A 22858-nucleotide genomic window follows, 5' to 3' on the forward strand; every position below is an offset into this window, starting at 1 on the left:
GAAGCATTCGTGTCAGACAACGGGCAGACTTAGTTTTCCAACGATGAAGGGGAACAGAATGGCAACACACCACCTCACACATGTGAAAGAGAGCAGAACGATGGAGGGGTTTTATAGTTAAAAAAAAAAAGTTATATTAAAGTAGAAGCTTCAAAATATCTCGCTTTTTTTTGGGTAAGTTTACATTCTTATGATGATCCCCCAAATCAGCGCTGATTATCAGGAAAATCCAATGGAGTTTGGTCACATGACCGAGCTGCTGAAAACTCTATGCCATCTTCCTGAACTGTGTTTTACAAGTCTGTGGTGGCATAGGGTTGCCATGTGTCCAGTTTTCGACTGGAATGCCTGGTCGAAAAGGGACCCTGACTGCTCCAGTCAGCACTGCCGACCAGGCTGTTGGAAGTCTGGTCGGTGGCACTAAGGCAGGCTAGTCCCTAGCTGTCCAGGCACTGTGCTGCACCCCGGAAGCGGCCAGCAGGTCCAGCTCCTAGGCGGGTCGCCCATGGGGCTCCATGCGCTGCCCCGCCCCAAGCACTGGCTCCGCACTCCCATTGGCTGGGAACCGTGGCCAATGGGAGCTGGGGGGGGGGGGTGTGTGCCTGCGGGCGAGAGCAGCGCGTGGAGACCCCTGTCCCCCTGCCAAGGAGCCGGACCTGCTGGCCACTTCCAGGGCACAGCGCGTGCCAGGACAGGTAGGGAGCCTGCTGTAGCCCCACTGCACCGCTGACTGGGAGCCACCCAAGGCGAGCCCGTGCCCCAACGCCCTGATCCCCCCAAACCCAGATCTCGCTCCTGTACCCCTCATCCCCAGCCCCACCCCAGAGCCTGCACCCCAACTGGACCCCTCACCCCTCCAACACCCCAACTCCTGCCCCAGCTTGGACTCCCCTCCCACACCCTGAACCCCTCATTTCTGGCCCGACCCCAGAGCCCGTACCTCCAGTTATAGCCCTCTCCCCCTCTCACACCTCAACCCCCTGCCCCAGCCCAGTGAAAGTGAGTAAGGGTGGGGTACAGCAAGCCACCAAGGGAGGGGGAATGTAGTGAGTGCGGGGTGGGGCCTCAGGGAAGGGGCGGGCCTAGGGTGTTTGGTTTTGTGTGATTAGAAAGTTGGTAACCCTATGTTGGCACTACATGTAACAGAGAATGAAGGCCCACAGTGGGGCTGTGTAATAACAACTGGAACCAGAGTAACCTGACCAGCTCTCCAGAGGAAGATGTGTATTCAGGTGGTTTTCAGACACTGCATGGAGGAGCTGGGCCTCTTATAAAATGCTCCACATTCCAAAAAAAGAAGGGAGCCTGGAAACAGAAGGCTAAAACAGTTTCTGCTGAAATCGCCAGAATTTCCATAAAGCAGTGAAACTGTATGAAAGTTAAGGGGATTATTCTCACAGATTGGAACATTTCCAGTTTGCCAAGAGCAAAAAGGCTGAGATGAGGAGTCATTTTCCAGGAAAAACAAAAGACCTATTTGGTGAGTTCAAAGGAGTCTCTGTCTCCATGGTCATTTAATGATATGGTCATTGCAATGGTATTGTAAGTACTGACATCTAGGACATCCAAGAGGGAGTTCTAGAAGGGAGAACTCTACTTCTCAGGTTGTCTTCTATATTCAGGTATGACTGTAGGGTTCAGTGTGAATATCTGAGGCCCAATGGTTATTCTGCCTATTCAGAGCTAATTAACTGTCTTGATAAACATGCCAGTAACACAGCCGTACTGCATTTCGCACATTTTCCCACACTTTTTTTTTTAAATAGTGTATCAGACACAGAACTAGAACTTGGCACTGCACTTCTGAGATAATTCAAGTCTTTCAGCCTATTGGCTTTTTGCATAACCCAAGATATGTTATAATTATACAAATACACTGCCTATCAGGCTTGATCACTTATGACATGGCTTTGGTACTATCTCCTAGTCTATTGTATAGTCTGTGCTGTACTAATAAGCTGTAATAGCAATACTTAGCACTTTGAAGATATAAGGATGGAAATATAAAAGTGCTTTGCCAACACTGGCTAATTAATACTTAAAAGATGCCAGTGAGGTAGGCAGGCTGGTAAGCATTATCACCAATTTACAGATAGGCAAGTAGGTATGATGAGGTTCAGCAATCAGCCTAACAACAACAAATACTGTAGTGTGTCAGCAACAGTGGAAATGAGGCATTCCTGGCTTCCTGTTTCCTGCGCAGATCACTCAACTATGCAGCCACTCTAATTAATAATAGGATTATTATTTATATAGTGCCAAGCTTGCTAGGCATAAACTCTCTGCCTGAGGAACTTACAGCCCAAATACTACACTGTTAAAAAACGGGAGAATTTCCTACAGAAAACTATCTGTACCTTTCCAGCAACGGCAGCATGTGAATCATTTTCTTAGTAGTTTTTAAATATAACACTACTTTGCTGCTGGGCCTCTATTGCAACCAATGTGCTACTGCCTGTTAAGTTAACATTCTGTTGGAGTCAATAAAATGTTAGACTCTACCTAATAAATTCAGCAGCTCAAACAGGTACCTTCTGCCTGCACATGTCTGGCAAATTCATCTGCAGCCAAGCAGATGGTTATTACCTTCAGTTTGCACTCCAGTAAAAGTATTTACTGTTTCCCATCACAGCCCATTTCTATACTTATTTCTTAGGTTCGTCTTCCAAGAACAGCACTTTGTATAAGAGCAGCACAGTGCAAAAAAAGGCCAACCTAGGAGATTAATAGATCAAATTTGGCCTGTGGAGAAAAATGGGACAGGCATACCCTTTGATGCAAGGGCTATAGCAGCATGTTGTTTCCCACTAAGAATTCCTGGCTGCCACTGAATGGAAGAGATTATTCAATAACTGCTTCATGCTGAGAGGATTCACATATGCATGCACGCATGCACCCCTCCCTCCCAAAAAACTGTTCATAACCACTTGGTGGAGACCATCTGTACCAACAGAGAAATAATTAGTAGTTAGGGAGACAGACTATTCAATACCAGGTTTCAGAGTAGCAGCCGTATTAGTCTGTATCCGCAAAAAGAAAAGGAGTACTTGTGACACCTTAGAGGCTAACAAATTTATTTGAGCATAAGCTACAGAATGCATCTGATGAAGTGAGCTGTAGCTCACAAAAGCTTATGCTCAAATAAATTTGTTAGCCTCTAAGGTGCCACAAGTCCTCCTTTTCTTTATTCAACACCAGTTTGAGAGAGACAGGCCACAGTCTTTCAATAACCTCTGATGTCCACTGACTCCAAAAAACAGTTTAAAAACTGGCAGAAAGTGCGAGACTGTTGCAAAGGATTTTGTGCCAAGTATATTCCCACTTATCAATGAAAGCCCAGTTTGAGAAGTTTCACTTTACAGTAGGATAGCTCTTCCTACATATTAGGATACTAATCATCCAGATTAACCTTGAAGGATCAGGGCCTGATTCTCCTTTCTTGCTTGTTTTACATCAAGTCGTTTTGACTTCAATGGAGTTAACGCCTCATTTAGACCAGCATGGCCAAAGAATCAGACCTTCTCTTTCTCACATTGTCTAACAAGAAAAGGGGTGGGGGGAAAAGAACATTGGTGGTAATATCCATGAAAAGATAGGCTGCTGCTTCTTGCACATAAACAGAACAGCTCACTTTCAAAAGCTAAGGGGGTATCCAAAAAGAACAGATACTCTCATAAAGCTCTTTATAGCTCTAATCTAAGAGGGCTGATGGCCCTTAACTAGATCAGTTTAATGAGATTTCTGCAGCTAAGTCTTGAGAGACTACAGAATGCACAGCACATAGTCCCTATAAATATCACTTTCATTTTACACAGTGCATGCCCACATACTGCATATTTAAGGCAGAAGCAAGGAAGTGGCCCATGGCAGTGCTGAAGAGTGTTTTTTTTTTAAAAAACCTTTTTAAAGCAGAGAAGCAGCTCAGTGGTATCTCCATCTAGTTCCTATACGGTGCCCATTATCATGCTGCCTGAGTGCCTACAACCATAGCATTTCCAAAAGGATTGTACTCGAACGATTAGAGCACAGAAACAGCAGTCAGGACTGGTGTACTATCCTGACCCTGTCATTGACTCTCTGTGGAAACTTGACAAGTAATTTAACCTCTAGGCCTCCATTTACTCCTCTGTAAATGAATGTGCACTGAGATCTGAGAGGGTTAATACATAGTTGTACTGTATGTTTAGATCCTTGGATGAAAGACACTATTACGAAATGTTAATTATTCTTGATGAATTACCAAGAAGGGCCCAAAGCAAAATCCCACATCAGAACATCCCTGAGCTTTGCGGTATCTCAGATCCAGCCCCACATTAGTGCAATGCATGCCTATTTTTACTCTGCTATAGCCTTACGCTTTCCCACATTTGGGGACTAGTGTTTTCATATGGGTATGTCTTCGTTATGCAAAGCAGCTTCCAAGAAACACATTGTGATATTAATGTGTTTCACACTGCGTCACAAGGAGTGAAATATAAGAACACGATGGAAAAGTAAGAACACAATGGAGAGAGAGAAATGTTCAGACAGATATTCAAAAGATGTAAATAAATAGGGATGGAGGGGGGGGAATTCAAGCAGAAATCTAAAAATCAAGCCAGCAACATATGCAAATGGCAATCTGACCACGGCTTTCAGGTAATCTGCACTTAGCTGAAAGCCGAGATCCTCCCTTCCTACTGCCCTCAACAAGAACAGTCATCAGTATGGCTAATGAACTCTAATGTACGTGGGACTTCCTTTTATACTTAACAAGTCAGAGCTAGCATAGAAGCTTGTGTTTTGTGATGGTGAAGGAATGGCTAGATTTACATTGTGCTTATTAGTGAACCTTCTGAGATTTCCGATTAAGACTAGAATAGATCTTTAGATGCATTTCAGATGCCTAGAGAAGTGGATTACATGGGTCAAAATGGAAGTGCAGACAAATCAAGGATTCTATTCTGCACTTATTTCCAAGGGGTATTTTTTAGTGTAGACAAGAGTGATGCTATCCATCACCATTACTCAGATTACACAGACTGTTGCAATCTGGAGAATACCGGAGTCCTGAGTAAGAAGGAATGCGGTCCACTTAAAACAAGGAAAAGGGGAGAAACTTGCCCAACTCAAGCAAGTAAAATGTGCATTTTTTTTTTTAAAAAGGTGTTGACTAAAGTGTGAAGTCTTGTCATCAGAAACTGAGGTGCGAATGGTCAGGCCTTGAGGTTGGAATGATGGCAGTTGGGCTCAGCGGTTGAAGCGGTGGAAGTCAAGCTTAGCTATCAAAGCCAAGGGTCAGACCTGGAATCAGGAGCCAAGAGCAGGGTCGGGACAAAGCAAGAGTAGGGCTGAGAGCAGGGCTGGAGCCGGATGAGGCCTGTGGAGTCTGTCACCACTATCAGGTAGAGGAAAATTCCAAGCCATGAGGCTAAGTTGAGAAGACAGACGCTGTTTCGCCTCTGAGGCTTAAATACCTGCTCAAAGTCATCAGACCACCTTGCGGATTGCCTAGAGCCTAATACAGGAATGAATCATCCCTCCATGTGGCTTAATCAGGCTCTAGTTCAGGGATGACTCATCATCTCACAAGTAGCTACATGGGGCAATTTTGTTGGCATATGTTTTTCCACTATAACTACACAGGTATAACTATGCTGGAAGAATGTGCTCACATTACTTTGTTTATGCCATCTTAAGCTACTGCCTTTGTGAATTATTGCATCCAGACACCTCTGCACTTTCTCAAAATAACAGCACAACTTTCTGGGCAGATATCCCATGGTGTGATGTTCCATAGCTAGGCTCTATGCATTCTGGGACCTTCCTTGCATCGAATTGTGGGATGCCTACAGGAACCTAATGGAATTTTGGGATTTGAGGTCAAACTCCTATGACTCCTTACCTGATATCCCAGAATTCATCTGGTTTTGGCCAGCCACTATCTACTGGGCAGGAGAAGGATCCTTAAACAGCGAGGGAAGGAGAGTGGGGGCTGGCACGCTTAGTCCAGCATCTATCGGGATCTAGGGATTTGGTATATCATGGAAAAAAACACTTTTGAGCTTAAACTTTCCAGAACAGATGCCCTTTTGATCACTCAATGGAGGTGGTGATTATATTAAAAGCTAAGGAAGGAGAGAACTAAGGTGCGTGTCTGGCTTCCTAATTAGCAGTATCTGGCCAACATGGCAGCTCCCAGGTGGTCCTAGGAATAAAGTTATTTAACTCCCCTGATACAGTCAGTACCTGGACAGTTTTTTGTAATACAGCACATAGTATTCACTGGTTGAGGTCCCCTCTGCAACACTGTCAGGCTGGCTATCCACCTGGGTCTCAGGAGTCATTTGCAGTGCTGTCTCTGACTGCATCTTAAGCGCAAGGTTGGGTTGTCTGGAGGAATGTCTCTTCATTGGGGTATGGGATAGGCTGGGTTCCTTCCAAACTGTCCACAACACACCGGGATTCCACAGTGGCATTCCTGGTAAAAATCCAGTCCTGTGCTCCTGGTAAGCTCATGCACTGGGAGCACTGCCAAAAGTCTTGGTTTTGTCTTTAGCATTTTTATAGTTCTGCAGGAGCATCTTGGCTCTGGTATGGCAGTGGACCCTATCCTGGGAGTACCCCTTCTCCCACATTTGTTCCACTAGCTGCTTGAAGAGCTTTGTGCTCCAGTGACTCATTTTAAGACAGGAGTGGTCATGCTCCTCTCCCCAGACAGCAAGTAAGTCCAGAAACGCCAGATGGGATCACACGGGCATAGTTACTGTAATGGACTCCAGCTATGTGAACTTACCACAAGCTGGAACGGCAAAGGGGCATATCTGTGTGCGCGCCAGAATTTAAAAAGGGAGATGACATCTAGTCAAGACAACCCTGGAGCAATGGAGGGCACACAAGTCAAAACAGGCTGATTCGGGTGTGAAGAAATGCAGTGGGGGATGGTAGCAGGTGATGTGTCTGAAGCAGGAATGTTAATTTAAAATAGGAGTGTAGTCACATAAGTCTTAAAGTGTATAACTCATCCTGGAATAGAGTTACATAGCTTCCAAAGCAGATTAATTAAAACGGGATAAAATGCCTGATAACTCAAAAAACTCACCACTTTTGGGTGTGGACACAACACAATTTATTCTGGAAAAAAATAAAGTTATACTGGGGGGCAGGCAACAAAAAACTCTTCCCACGCAGAGAAGCCCTAAGTCAAAGTTTTTCCCAGGCAAATTTAAACTGAGGAATTATCACTTACTAAGCAGATCAGGCCAGATTTCTGACCTTGGCAAGACTGCTCTTTTTAAAAACTGATCTTTAATGAATCCATCATATCAGGCAGCATCACACTGTTTCAGCATGAGGCAAGAATACCTCCTCTTTCTGCCTATTCAAATTCCTTCCACATGTATCTTGTGGCCACAGCAAGGAAAACCCTTGCTCCCGGGTGCTGCTTTTTGGTAGAGGTTGGGTCTTTGTGGCAGAGAAACACTCTTCCTACGCTATTCCTGCATTCAGTCAGACGACAGGAATCCCCACACTCAGATGAAATTTGCACTGAAATATTACACCTATTCCCACCCAAAGCAGCGTATGTGGCTATAAGTTCTAGATGCTCTTAAGGAAATGCATTCAGTATTTGACTTCGGAGACCATTCTGACTACTAATATATGCAACTGCACCAGTCTTTACTGATACATTGTCCTCCTACCTTTCTTTTGCATGTTTAGTCACCTACTGAATATCGTCTGCACCCTAAAGCTGTGAGATGTCTGGGGCAGATACTGTCTTTTGTTATTTGTTTGTACAGTTTCTAGTACCATGGGGCTCTGATCTTTGTCTTGGGGTCCTTAAGCGCCACTGCAGTAGAAAAAACAATTATGTGGTCAGAACTCCCACTTCCTGGAAAGAAGATCTTTGGGGCTGGGAAGGAGAGGCACAGAAGATATACACACATAAATAAGCATCCCAAACTAAATCCCTCAGAAGGCAGTGGGTTTGTCCCCAGTTGTTTTACTACGCACTTACCAATGTTAAGCCAAGTCAATTATTCCCCTGCATCATTCTTTCCATCTTAGCAAAGGTTAAATCTCAAGAAATTTTGCTAATGTGATTTTATTTGTTTGAAGGGAGCAAAAAGTATTGTACTCTTCCATGTAAACGTAGGCACAGTATTTACAGACACGCTGCCACTTACTGAATCTTTCGTCTTAGTACAATAAACCAAGATTGCATCACCCGTTCTTGCATAACCAGCTGGCATAGGCTCTTCCGGTGACTGGAAACTTGTTTCTTTGTATTCCTTTGCATTGCATTATCTGGAGGGGCTTTTACAGGCCTTGGTGAGTAGTTCCAGACTGCTGATAGAGACACAACATGTACGGAAATTTACCAATTTATTTTCTTAATTGGAGTATCCATCATAGGGGATTTTATAACAAGAATCAGTGTTGTATCTGAAATCAGGCTGTCAGGATTTATGAAGTACAGAATGTGTTCTCCTAAAAATGAAAGTTGAGTTTTGCAAACTATTAAGCCCTTTTTCCTCAACAGAGAAATACCCTTTTTCAATGCATTAAAAGGGATAGCAAACCTTATAAAAGGCACTAATGACATATTCCTTTCCAAGTCTAAGGGTCACTTCTCCATAATTATTTCCCCTCAACCGCCCTGCTACCTTAAACACAGCAAACTATTCATGGCTCCCCCAGACCCTCTCATCCTAGGGGTTCTGTGACTGACTGCTCCTGGTTCTCATCCCACTTTGCTGACTGCCCCTTCAAAATATCTTCCTGTTCTCAGAGATTTGTCTTTGGTTCTCTTCTACCCCACCACTGTCTCTCGACCCTCACACTGAGGAGAACCTACCTCATAGACAAGTCAGATTGGAAGGAATCTGGATAGGTCATCTACTCCAGTCCCTTGCACTGTTGCAGGACTAAGTATTAGATAGACCATTCCTGACAGGTGTTTGTCTAACCTGTTCTTAAAAACTTCCAATGACAGAGATTCCACAACCTCCCTAGGTAATTTGTTCCAGGGCTTTATTACTCTTACCATTAGGAAGTTTTTCCTAATGTCTCACTTAAATATTCCTTGCTACAATTTCAGCTCATTGCTTCTTGTCGTGCCCTCAGTGGTTAAGGAGACCAATTTATCACCCTTCTCATAGAATCATAGAATATCAGGGTTGGAAGGGACCTCAGGAGGTTATCTAGTCCAACCACCTGCTCAAAGCAGGACCAATCCCCAATTAAATCATCCCAGCCAGGGCTTTGTCAAGCCTCACCTTAAAAACTTCTAAGGAAGGAGATTCTTCTCTTTACAACGTCTTACATACCTAAAGACTTACGTCCCCCCTCACACGTCTCTTTTTCAAATTAAAACAATATTTCCTTGTAGGTCATATTTTCTAGATCTTTAATAATTTTTGTTGCTCTCCTCTGGACTTTCTCCAATTTGTCCACATACTTCCCAAAGTGTGGTGCCCGGAACTGGACACAATACTCTAGCTGAGCACTATCAGTGCTGAATAGAGTGGAAAAATTACTTCTCCTGTCTCTTGCTAATACTTCCCAGAATGTTGTTTGCTTTTTTTTTATTTGCAACAATATTACATTGTTGACTCATATTTAGTTTGTGATGCACTATAACCCCCAGATCCCTTTTTGCAGTACTCCTTCTTAACCAGTCATTTCCCATTTTGCATTTGTGCAATTGATTATTCCTTCTTAAGTGTAGTACTTTGCATTTGTCCCTATTGAATTTCATCCTATTTATTTCAGACCATTTCTCCAGTTTGTCCAGATCATTTTGAACTTTAATCCTATCCTCCAAAGCGCTTGAAACCTCTCCCTCTCCCAGCTTGGTATCATCCGCAAGCTTTATAAGTGTAACCTCTATGCCATTATCTAAATCATTTATGAAGATATTGAATAGAACTGGACACAGGACAGATCCCTGCAAGCCTCTACTCGATATGCCCTTCCAGCTTGATTGTGAACTATTCATAACCACATTCTGAGTATGCTTTTCCAACCACTTGTGCACCCACTGTGACATGTCATTACATATTCTTTATGAAAATATGCTTATGATATGACTATGACAACAGATATAGTTTATGCAAGATGGCTCATGTGAGATATCATTGGAAAGGTTATGATTTACTGAATGTGATTTTCCAATTTGTATACATGTATCATTTCTGTATCTGAAGTTAGGAATATTGACTACGTATCTGTATTACAACTATGCTACTTTGGGTGATGTCCACTGCTAACAACTTCAGGTACAACAATGGAAAAGCCAGACAGGGCAGATGGCCCATCAGTGAGGACAACAGACTGAAAAGCTTGGTCCTCCTGTGGACGCTCCATACTGCCACTGACTCATGGATGCTGTGATCCTACAGAGTCAGGTGGTATTGTCACCTGATACTAAGACTTTACCTGGGATTTCTTGTAATTTTCCACTGTAAGGGAAGGAGGGTCACACTAGGAAACAAAGGACTCCTGCCTTATGCAAATCCTATTTAAGGGTGGGGAATGAGGTAATCCAGGTTGGCAGTTCTCCCCTGCTTCCCCACCCAAGATGACTGCTGGAAACAACTAAGACTGAACTGAGGGAAAGAACTGGACCCAGGCTGGAAGGGCATCCGGCCTATGAAGAAGATTATTAGAACCACATTTAGGGTGAGAATTTACATGTAACCAGTTTCTTTAGTGTAATAAGCTTAGTTTGCGTGCTATGTTTCATTTTCCTAGTAATCTGCCTTGTTCTGTCTGCTATCTCCTTAACTACTTAAAATACACCTGTTATAGTTCATAAATTGATTTCTGGTTTACAATATAATCCAGTTTATGTTATTTCTAACTGGGGAAGTGGGGCAAGAATTTGTGCATACCCTCCTCCACATTGAGGGAAGAGGCAAATTTCATATAACTTTGGGTTTGTACTACCGGGGTGGGAGGATATCTGGGTGCTGTGGCAAACCCCTTAAGCTGAGCCTTCCCAGAGCGGATCTCTGTCTCTGTGTAAGCTGGGCGTGGCCCTGCCTGTGTGCATGGCTGGAAAAGGCTGGGGAGCTTAGCCCAGCAAAACCAGGTAACAGGGGGCCCAGGCTGGCAGAACAGCCTGCCTCAGCAGCGTCCCAGCACACCAGGTGACATCCCAGGGGGTCCAGCCCATCACGCCCACCTTATAGTAGGTTGGTCTAGGCTATATTTCTCTAGTTTGTTTATGAAATGGTCACGTGAACCAGTATCAAAAGCCTTACTAAAGTCGAGATATATCATATCAACTGCCCACTGCCTCCTCCTACATCCACAAAGTTTGTTACCCTGTCAAAGAAGTGTACTAGGTTGGTTTGACGTGATTTGTTCTTGACAAACCATGACGACTATTACTTATCACCTTATTTTCTTCTAGGTGCTTACAAATTGATTGTTTCATTATTTGCTCCATTATTTTTCCAGGTATCGAAATCTGACTGATTAATCAGTTAATCTGACTGATCTATAATTCCCTGAGCTGTCCTTTTCCCCTTTTTATAAATAGGCACGATATTTGCCTTTTTCCAGTCGTCTGGGATCTCTCCCATTCTCCATGAGTTCTCAAAGATAATCGCTAATGGCTCAGAGAACATTTCAGTCAGTTCCTTAAGTATTCTAGGATGTATTTCATCAGGCCCTGCTGACTTGAAAATATCTAACTTGTCTAAGTAAGTCTTAACTTTTCTTTTCCTATTTTAGCCTCTGATCCTATACCATTTATACTGATGTTCACTATGGTAGTTGTCCAATCACTGCTAACCGTTTTGGTGAAAACAAACAAAAAAGGGCATTTAACACTTTGGCCATTCCTGTGATTTCTGCTATTTTTTTGCCTCCTCATAGAGTAACAGGTCTACCCTGTCCTTTGTCTTCCTCTTGCTTCTCATATATTTGTAAAATGTTTTCTTGTTTCCCTTTATGACCCTAGCTAATTTAATCTTGTTTTTTGTCTTGACCTTTCTAATTTTCTTGCGACATGCTAGTGTTATTTTATATTTATTTTTCATAATTTGACCAACTTTCCACTTTTTGTACAACTTTTGTTGTTGTTTGTTTGAGGTCATTACCTACCAATTCTCTGAGTTTGCTAAAGTCTGATTTCTTAAAGTCCTTTGTCTTTATTCTGATGTTCTTCCACATCTGCTCCTATAATCTCATTAACATTGTACTGAAGACTCAAACCACTCCCAACCTCCCCCTTTCCATCTATGCTGACATCTTTTCACATATTTCTGATACAGGCTATCCCCTTCCCAATCTTCCATCAACAGTGATCTCTCTATTGCACTTCTGGTCACTAAGGCTTTCAAACATGGAGCACTCTCTGACTCTTCCTTTCCCTTCTTTCCTCACATCCAGGCTCACACCCAACCTTTCGGTTTCTCCCTCTGACATTTGTACAAGCTGCCTTTCCTAAAAACTCCTTACGGAGGACGAGAGATATTTCTGTATTATTTTTAATAAACATGGGATGTGATTCAGTTTCCCCACTCACTTCTGTATTGCTACTTACTTGGTATGAAGGGGTTAATTTATTTTCAGAAACAGGAAAATAAATGATGAACTGACTAGGTGCAGGTCATGTAGACATGTATGGGTTGGTATGAATGGACAAGTAAGAACTGTCAACATAGGACTGGAGCTACTTCAGAGATACAATGGAGACCAATGTCCAGATCATTAACTTTAAACAATGGCTGCCCAAAGGGACCTAATGGATGTGATGGACAATTACCAGTCTGACTACAACGCTTCCTCTACCAGAATGCAGGGGGAGGCAGCACATGTGACTGGGGCTTGAGACAAAGGACTAAGTTGTTAGGAAAGCTCGTAAAAATCCTGCTCTCTCAGTGGAAGGGAACAATTTAATCTGGGAGGGCCAAGGCCAGAAAGTTTGTGGCAAGCGTGTAATCGGTCTATCAGACCAGGGCAAAGAGGAGCAAGGAGAAATTAGCAAGTTAGCGAAGATGTGTTTAAGCTTTGCTTTCCATTGAAACCCTAGGTCACTAAATGCTGTATTCCAGCTGACTGATAAATAAGGTCTTGTTTTGAAAAGACTGCCCTGTGTCACTGCCAACATCTGCTGACTGTATAGCTCCTAAAAGGGTAGGTCTCCAACAGGGGTCCAAGTTCCTTTAGACCTGCAGAAGGTGGTGCTGAAGCCAGGGACTCAGTCTCAGAGTAGTGGAGTTGGGGGGCTCCCCCCTGGAGCAAAATGGAGGGCCAGGGCCTAGCACTAAGAAGCAATCTTTCTGCAAATGCATCCATTAAGATGGATCCATGCCCCGTGGATCCATGAAATCCCCCACTGCTAAAAGCCAGGTTCATGCCCTATTTCTCTCTTGCTGGGAGGACATAACCTCTTCCTCTCCAACTTCGCTGTCATCTCTCCCCTCTTCGACCTACCCAACAAGCCATCATTTACAAAGTCATTAAAGTAATTCTATGACTTTTAATCTTGTAGGAATAGTCTTTCAAAACTCCCAGATGCAACTGAGTACTTAACCCCCTTCTATATGCAATTTCATGCTCAAGAGCACAGGCATTAATAGCGCCGACACATTCAACTCCCAGCTCTTCAGCCACCCTCCTTAGTTCTTATTCTAGAACTGGGACCAAACCACAATATTCAGATCCAGACCCAGACCCAAGATTTCTCCAAAGTTCCATGGTGTTCAGATCTCGGGTTTTGATTTGGCCCATAAGAGAGGCTAGGTAGACATGTAACATTTGGATTTAGATCTTAACTACAGAGGAGGAGAGAATATTTGGATTGGAGTTTTTGCTTAATGTCAATCTCATTTTATTTAGCAGAAGCCAAAGAGAAATGATACAGCTGCAATTGTTTCTAATTGTATGACTTAATCACAACTACTCCCTTTCCACTGAGGCCAAATCCCAAAATGAAGTTGACCTTCACTGACCCTGAAGTTACTGCTTAACGTTCTGCCGCTGAGAGTGGCTGAAACTAATGTCTCAGGTAAAGTTAAAAGAGTGGAAGGCGACACAAACGGCAAACAAGGAGCAAGGCAACTGAGCTACAATATATTCACGAACTACAAAGTTAATGCAAAGAACACCCAAGGCCACAGTTATCTGAAGTGCATCATTGCATACAGCAGCCTGCCCTTCTTAATTCCCTCAGAGCCCTTTAAACATAATGTGGCTATTCTGTGGTGCATGGTGGGACACAGACTGTGCATTTTAACAATGGAAGGATGGAACATCGGTATTTATCAGCAAAATCAATCCATGTGGGATTAGATGGTTCGGGAGACTGGTAATGTAATAAGGAACCTTTTCACCCCTAAGGGGCAGCACTTCCAGTCTGGTCCATGTTATTAAATGACCTAGAGGAAGAACATCAAGAAAAGGATTGAGGGCCACTGGCAAGCCAGTTTGGCAGAGTTGGCCTTCCTTCTGCCTTACACAATATCTGATCTTGCAGAGAAGTGTTCACGTTTCAATCAGCTTCATCTGGCATCTTTCACCAGATCCTTCTTCAGAGGAAAAAAAGAACATCCCCCCTTTATGAAGAACGTACATTTCCTTTGGGAAGCATAGATAGCTGCAAAATTAATGTCTGATTGCTTCCCACTATCACAACAGCACCTGCTGATTCTCAATCCCACCAACATTTGAATGGAAGACGTTACTGGACACTTCTTAGAGTGGAAACTCAGATCCTCAGCAGCATCTTAAGACATTCTGCAAAGCAGTTTTAGTTTCTTCTTATATGATCTTTAATAGTTAATTTAAGTCATTCATTAGTTAAATGTGCAGAGCCACAGGGCTACGTTCTACCCTCAGTTACACTGGAGTAAACTCCACTACAGTCAGTGGATGTGCACATGGAAAGAGCTAAAGTTTTGGCTCATTTTCAAGAGAGAAACACTGCTAAACACAGCAGACTAGACAGTTCTTGGCATGACTCATCATGGCTTGTATAAAATATCTTTTGATTTATTAGACAATGCTATTTCCTTTTTGCCTGATTTATTTAATGACCTTTTAAAGTCTTGTGGATTTAAGACAGTTATTTTCCTTCTGCCTGTTCACAGCTCAGAATTTAGTAACAAAATTAGAGCCAGATAATAGAGAACATTTTTAACATTACCAAAATGGGGAAGTTGCCTATAGTTCTAGGAAATACAGATTAACCTCAAAAAGCAATCAGTGGATTTCAAAAGATATTTAGGATCATTTCTTTCATTGAACCTCTAGCATATTCATCTTCTTCCTATTAGAAAAAACAGAATTAGCCTGTATAGGGAATGGCAATTTTTCTTTACCCTGAAGATTGTGGTTAAACTCTTAACTGGACAAAATACAAATACTGGGAATAGGACAACTATAGATAATCTGAAAATGGCTACATTTATATAGCACGTATACACTTGTTTTTGTCTTCAAAGAGCTTCACAGACATTAACAAATCCTCAGCACCACTGCAATATATGAAGTTATGAGCCCCCTTTTACAGATGAGGCACAGGGAAAATGACTTGCACGAGGTCACCCAGCAGACTAGTGGCAGACCCAGGAATAGAACCCAGGTTTCTTGAGTCCCAGTTCAGTGCTCTGTCTACTAGGGGAAACTACTCCCAATTCAGAAGTCTGCCTCCCAGCTTGGTACTGTGACCATATCTATCTCTGAGAATCAATCAACATTTGACAACTAAGCAAGACTTTTTCCTATATCCATGTATTTAAGTAACACACTAAGTATAGGAAGGGAAACCAATACTGAAATAACAAATGGCAAATGAAAAGATTACACAATGATGCCATTGTATGCACAGTGCCAGAATACAAATATTGTACCTATACCCCGTACACAATATTTTATGATAAACAATAACCACCCTGCGGTTTTCCAAAGGTTGTAAGGGCAATTCACTCATTACTGTGACTTGGGTGCTTCATTCCCTTTGGTTCCTCTGAAAAAGACCACCCTAAAAGCACAGAGCTCTATGACAGCGGTTTTCAAACTTTTTGAGCTGAGCCCCCATTCCTGTCCCCCTTTGAGTTACAATTTTTGGTTGCACCTTTTAACCCAGACAAAAATAGACATATGCAAAAGTATGTTTGATAACCTATTCATACACCTAACAGAGACCTTAACAAACTTTAAGTAAATTACCTACACCTGTAAGTTTCAAGTACACAGATACTTTAATGTGGAGGGTGTGCCTGTTTCTCTGCAGACAGTTTATCAATTTGTGGGGAGATTTTTGAAACTGACACTGAAGTTGTCCTCTGCTTCCAGTCTCGAATGGCACTTTGTCTTTAGCACAGCCAGCGCAGAGAATCTGATCTCATACAAATAAGGTGAACCTAACGATAAAAGAGCCTTGATCGCATACTTTGACAAAGCTGGATATTCTGAGCCAACTTTCAACCAAAAATCCCCCAAAGACTGTTTTTTAAAAATTGAATGGCCAGCGTCCTCCCACTCTGAAGTTCAATCAGCTTCTTCTGAATGTCATTTGAGAGATGAGACAAGGTCACTGCCTCAGCTACAAAAGGTTGAATAATCCAGTCATTCAGGGAGGGGCGCATTTCCTTCAGGAAAATATTTATCCAAACTGGCTCTGAGAGAAGTTAAGTGATTCTTGATTGGCTCCACAACACTCAGTAGTTCATATTTTGTTTCATCAATAGCATGCGTTAACAATGGAAATGGAACTCTTAAACCTGTTTTGACCTTTGTTTTCCAGAGATCTTGCTTTCTCTTGAATGCTAATATCTTGTTGTGCAGGTCAAAAATAATACTTTCTGGTACTATTTTCTGGTTTGGTAAAAAATATCAGTAAGGTAAGCCAAAAGCACAAGCCTGTGGGGATCGCACAGTGTCTCTGCAGTGCTGAAATTCAAATCCACTAGAATAAGTCAAACTTTGTTTCTAAGTTCATAAATGCACTGCAATACTTTCTCCCTGGATAGCCACCTGACTTCCGTGTGAAACAACAAAGCCTTGTGCTCTACTCCTATTTTTGCACAAAGCATTGTAAAGAGACGACGTGCCTTTGTGGGCTACGTCTTGATAAAAGTTCACAATTTTAATAGCAGACCTCAGAACATCAGTAAGTTCCCAATCCATGTTTTGAGCTGTAAAGGCTTCACGGTGTATCATACATGATATATGTGGAGCAATTTCAAACACTTTGGCTTTTAAACCTGCCCTATCTCTAGACACAGAAGGGGCTCCATCCATGCAGAGTACGATGCAGGCATCCCACTTCAACTCATGAGAAGTTAGGAAGTTGTTTAAAACGTTAGTTCGTTCATATCCAGTTCCACGCATCTTAATTGGCTTGCAGAACAAAAAAATCTTCCTATATCGATGCTTCATGAGAGTACCAAACGTAAGCACTTTAGATATATCTGTTGCTTCATCCAACTGGACTGCAAATAAACTAGACTGCAATCGAGAGATCAGCTATGCCATGATATTTTGACACGTCAGAGACTTGACGGCTGACCATATTGTCTGACAGCAGGATCGTTTTTGACTTCTCTGCCACACAGTCACCAAGCGAATGTCAATTGCTGCTGGGAGAATCAGTTTTTCCCCCAGTTGTATAATGCTTTTTCACCACGATGATATGAAAAAATATCAAACTCACCAGCACAATAAGCACTACACAACAGCTTGTTGGAATGACAGGATAGGCTGTACTAAATGGGAAGGCAGGAAAGGTAGTTGTCGCTATAGAAATGACATTGGCTTATAATTAAACACAGTGTAACACACTCCTGCATACTGCATCAGCAACATTGTATTGGTCCACGCTACTTAATTCACAATATTACAGAAATTGCAGATTCTGCAATACTAGGCTTGCATCGTAATGTTGTCAGCTGACAGCTGGGCTTCCCACTGTCAGGCCTGGGCATTTGGGGCTCCCGCTGTCAGCCCAGGACGGCTGACAAAATTGTGGTGAAAGCCTAATATTGTGGGATCCGCAATTACTGCCATATTGCAAATTAAGTAGGGCCTTAAAAATAATTTAAAAAAAAAGTAAAAAATGCCTTGCGCATCATGCCCTCCCCCCCAGAACATTCCTGCATGCCCCACAGTTTGAAAACCTTTGCTCTATAGGGTGCATGTGTGTGTTTGTTTTTTCCAACTCACTTTATAACCATATATAACTGCATTGTTTTGATGATTATGAGCCTGTTTACTTTGCAGGATCATGTCTGTGCCCGGATGTGATCTCATTTAACAGCAACCCTGCCACCAAAAAGGTGAGAGTGCCCAAAATGCGTGAGATGCTGTACAAACACATCTAGAATAAAAGGATGTATATTTAGATGGTCACACGCTTCAGGGATGAGCACAACATATGCTGCACAAACCCACAGGAAGATGCAATCCCAGCCCCTAAACACCTACACTCTGATTTCCTCTATACGTACAGATGAGCTTAGACAACGTAGGACATCTGAGACCAGCTCACCTTTGTTGACACAGCATTTTGGAGGCCATGGGAGCAAGCCTCCCAGCCCAGGTCAAGAGACTTGGGCTCAGAGGACTTGCACAAGCACTATGAAAGTAGACGTAGACGGTGCTCTGAAGTTGCGGCTTGGGCGGGAGATCAACCTCTGAACCCCCTCCCCCGCCAGGCTTCAGAGCCTGAGCTCCAGCCCAAGCTGCAACTCCAAAGTGCTGTCTATGCTGCTATGTTTAGCACACAGGTGTAGTTTGATTGCTGTATTTGGGGGGGGGGGGGGCGCGCTCCAGCCAGGCCAACCGAGTCGCTTGTGTGGGGCAAATTCCGCACCTGCCTGAGGCTTGCAGCGCTAGGCCCGCTGTGGGGTTACCGCTGCCCCAGTGTGTGTTCGGGACTCACACACGGACCCTGAGGGCTCAGTGTCCTTTCCTCTTTGGTTAAGTGGGTGTAGCTTCTCATGCCAAAACACGCTGAGTGGAGCGGGGTGTGTGTGTGTGTGTGTGTGTGTGTGTCTACACATGTGTGCCTGTGTGTGTCCCTGAGGGCGAGAGAAATGCAAAGAGTGTCAGAGGGGCTGACCCAGAAACACGTGTGCCCGAGTGCGTATACACAGACACCGCCCCCACCCCCATCTCGCACATGCTGAAGCCAGTTCCTCTGGCTCGCTGGCTCTCTCCCTGTCTGGAGTGGCAGGTACTCCTACGGCTGCGGATTACTGAGGCTGACTGGGGTGGGCAGGCTGACTTAGTGGGGGAGCCCCAGCTGCTGTGATGAAGTGCGGGAGCTGCGGAAGCTCCGGCACTGGCTGCTGCGAGTACCTGGACTGGATGCCACTGCTGTATTTCATGGTGCAAGTGGATACCACATGGTAGGCTCCCACTTCCCTGCCGCACTGCACAGAGACATGCAGCAGCGCGGGCTCCACTAGGACCACCAAACAGCCAGCACCCCAGGCTGCTTGGGGGTGAGGAGGAAGAAGTCAGGGATCAGAGGGGCTGCTGGAAAGGGCCCACTTTGGTGCATTAAGTTGAATACACTGAGCCTCGCCCCTCTGACCAAAGGTGCCCCCCGACCACAGCGCCATGGGTGGTTGCCCTATTTGGGGGGAAACACCCCCCTTCCCCCACCAAAATGATGCCCATGGTTTAGAGTGCTAACACAAGCCCCACTAGCCTGAGTCTATTGATCCAGGCAGGGAGGCTTGCTTCCATGGGATTCAAAATGCTGTGTAAATGTACCCTAAGAAGAGTCGTTGACTCGTGGGCCTGGGACGTGGGACCATCTGACTAAGGTCATGTACTAGAGAGCTTTCAGCAGCCGCTCTATGCTGATGGGAGAGAGCTCTGCCTTCGACATAAGTGTCTCCCACCGACATAGCACTGTCCAAACTGGCACTTTTGTCAGTGTAACTTATGTTTTTTTCATACCCGTGAGTGACAAAAGTGGTAGTGTAAACAGCCTAAGAAAAAGTCAGACATTGCTATTCTAAGCAGTAAATCAGACGACCACTATTTTGTCGGACCACTATTTTGGGTAGTTTCTGTTCTTTTACAGTCATCACTGAAAAGGACAGTGTGAAGCCACTAGAACACTGCACACCGGTAGCTAAACAATGTAATGCTGAATTAAAACAGGCCAATGTAACCCATGAGCCAGAAGATACATCACCCAATGATTGACGACAGCAGCTTTCCTCTAAAGATTTAACACAGAACAAGGGAATGCTATTCATTGCTGCCGAAATTAGCTTAGTAATGTATGCAAGGATGGAAAAGCTTCAAGAAAGGAGTTGTATGGGTTCTAAACAAGGATATATTTGACTCCTATGGGGATACAAGCCAGGCAATACCAAAAGTTTATTTCAACTCAATAAATCTGAGTATTATTCACATCTATCCACTGATTGCACCAGCCAAAAGATGAAGAAACTGAAGGGCTGTACAGACAACTCAGGAACTCATTCATACTTTGCCAAAACACAACATGCTGCCAATTACAGGGGAATTTTCATTGCTATAACAGAGGGAAAGATGGTTATCAGAATGTAACAGGAGACATGCACTAAGAGAGAAATTATCAAGGACACCAACTCATTGAGTTCCACTTAGAATCTGCTCATCTCTTGTAAACATTTGGTTTTAGCACTACAACAAGAGGAGGAAATGCACTGGGAGTTCCCCAGAACATCTCCACAGGAAGAGAACTTGATTGAATCATTGTGCAGAGAAAATGGAAAAATCATGGTTGAGAACTAGACAATCCCAACTGGTGCCAATATCAACTTGGTCAGCAAAAACTTTTGAAGAAAGTTCAAGCTTCCCCCACCAACGTTTAACAATATCCGCTTTATACTACTCAGGAATAGGCTGGACAACATAAGGGAGCAGTACAAAAGAGGGAGGCTATCAGAAGATTTAGTGCACTGCTAAAAGGTAAGGCAGAAAAACTGCTACGTTACCTGTGAAAAGAAATGACTGCACATTCAATAGCAATGCAAAGAACATAAATGGGATACACACCATGGTAGAAACAGAAACCATGGCTGCATAGTACAGCTTTTGAATAATACACAGAACTGAAAGCAAGATGACACTGTACTAGGGCACCAGGAGGGAATATGCAACAGTGAGCTCAGAGTGTTGATAAGCAATGGATTCTTCATTAAAACAGCTTTTTTCCTTAGACCTCCTCCACAGCAATCCAGAGATAAAAGCATTCACCCCATATGCCTCAATCAAAATGGACCAACATTTTGGGGGTGCTGTGACAGTCTGTACACCTTGCACACTATTGTAATTCTTTGCACAAAGTATGTCTTGTGAGGTATCATTTGAAAACTCAAATTTGCTGATCAGTATCGTCCTCATAACATGTGTGTGGCAACACTGTACATAAAGTTATAAGATTCCATTGTTTGGAGTTACTAACCCATGTTCCAAGTCTGGGGAGTAGCCATACCAGTTCTTCAGAGACAAATAGCATGCTGACGCCTCAGCCAGGTCTAAACAAGGTTAAATGGGCCATCCTCTGCTAAGTAGCTATTCACTGGCAGGAAAAAGGAGAGGGCAAAAATCTACATCTTAGCAAAGAGAGTATACAGTTCTTGTACAGGGAGACTGCCTGGTGCCCTGCTCCCAGCTGGAGAAGCTTCTTAAAGGAGGAAGAGAACTATAGATAGAAAGGGGGGACACCCCAAATGATCTCTCCCTTCTTCTCTGTCCACTGCATTTACAACATCTGAAGAACAAAGGAAGCAACATTGGACTGGAGGAGGGATCTAGCCTGGTAGGAGTCCAGACGGCTGAAACATGGTGAGAGATTTTACTTTGAATTTATCTTAGTGTATTAAGTGAGGCATTAATTGCATTTTACCTTTATTTTTCTTGTAACCAATTCTGAGTTTTATGTCTCATTACTTGTGTTCATTTAAAATCTCTCTCTGTAGTTAATAAACTTGTTTTATCTAAAGCAGTGTGTTTGAGAAACTCCATTTGGGATAACAGGATTTGTGCATATCATTTCCATTAAGAGAATGACAGACTTTATATGAGCTTGTATTGTCCAGGGTAGGGCTGGGCAGCACAAGACATGCATTTCCGGTGAAAATCTGGGACTGGGAATATGCTGGTGTCACCCTGCAGTGTAATTAAAGAATGGCTGGCTGCAGCACTCACACAATATAACTGTGATTTACATGCGGCAGGTTGTGTGAGAGCAGACCAGGAGTGGTAACTACAGCCGCAAAGCAGTGAGAAGGGCACCCCAAGTAAGAAGGCTGAGGTGGCATAGCTGTTCATCAGTCTAGATTGTACCCCAGGTATGTCACAGTGCTGCCTAGGAACAGAAGTTCCACGGAATCATTAGAGAGGATGTGATCGAGTTTTGTGGGCTCTGCCTTTGAGTCACATGGTACTGTTGCATCTAACAGAGAGATCAAAGAGATGACCCTCAGAACGGAGAGCTTAACACAGATGTAACAAGACTTTGGTGGCGTGTTAACGAAAGAAATTTACCCTCTAGAGATAACTCTCTAATTTCCTTACTACACTCTGTCTGGGGCTAAAAGGAGACAGATATGACATTCCACCACACTAATCAAGAGGTGAAATATTAACCATCTGATTCCACCAAAAAGAACTGAAAAAAACCCTCTTCCACACTATAAACTAGTGTTTTCCTTCCTCATCAGCCCAGGTGCTACCTGCAAATATATAAAAAGGGAAAAGGATGATTATGACCCTTTCACACCTCACCCTTAGTGATTTAGATCATAAATCATCTGAGGAAATAGATAAAATCAATATACAGGGGTGATTTCTTTATCAGCAAATCTGCAGAAATTATTGTAGCTATGTTACTGGAAACCAGGGGGCTGAA

The 22858-nt window shown here is 43.3% G+C and overlaps 1 protein-coding gene and 1 long non-coding RNA gene across 5 annotated transcripts in view; one reads left to right on the forward strand and one right to left on the reverse strand.

Annotated features, from left to right (window-relative positions):
* Positions 1 to 22858, reverse strand: part of ITPK1 (inositol-tetrakisphosphate 1-kinase) — a 243707-nt gene that overhangs the window by 44092 nt on the left and 176757 nt on the right. The gene's annotated exons all lie outside the window — the stretch shown is intronic.
* Positions 1146 to 21949, forward strand: LOC144266116 (uncharacterized). Its single transcript, XR_013346420.1, has 2 exons — positions 1146 to 1480; positions 20624 to 21949. It is a non-coding gene; the product is annotated as an uncharacterized LOC144266116 (long non-coding RNA).

The sequence above is a fragment of the Eretmochelys imbricata genome, chromosome 6, assembly GCF_965152235.1.
Source record: "Eretmochelys imbricata isolate rEreImb1 chromosome 6, rEreImb1.hap1, whole genome shotgun sequence".
Lineage (NCBI taxonomy): Eukaryota > Metazoa > Chordata > Testudines > Cheloniidae > Eretmochelys > Eretmochelys imbricata.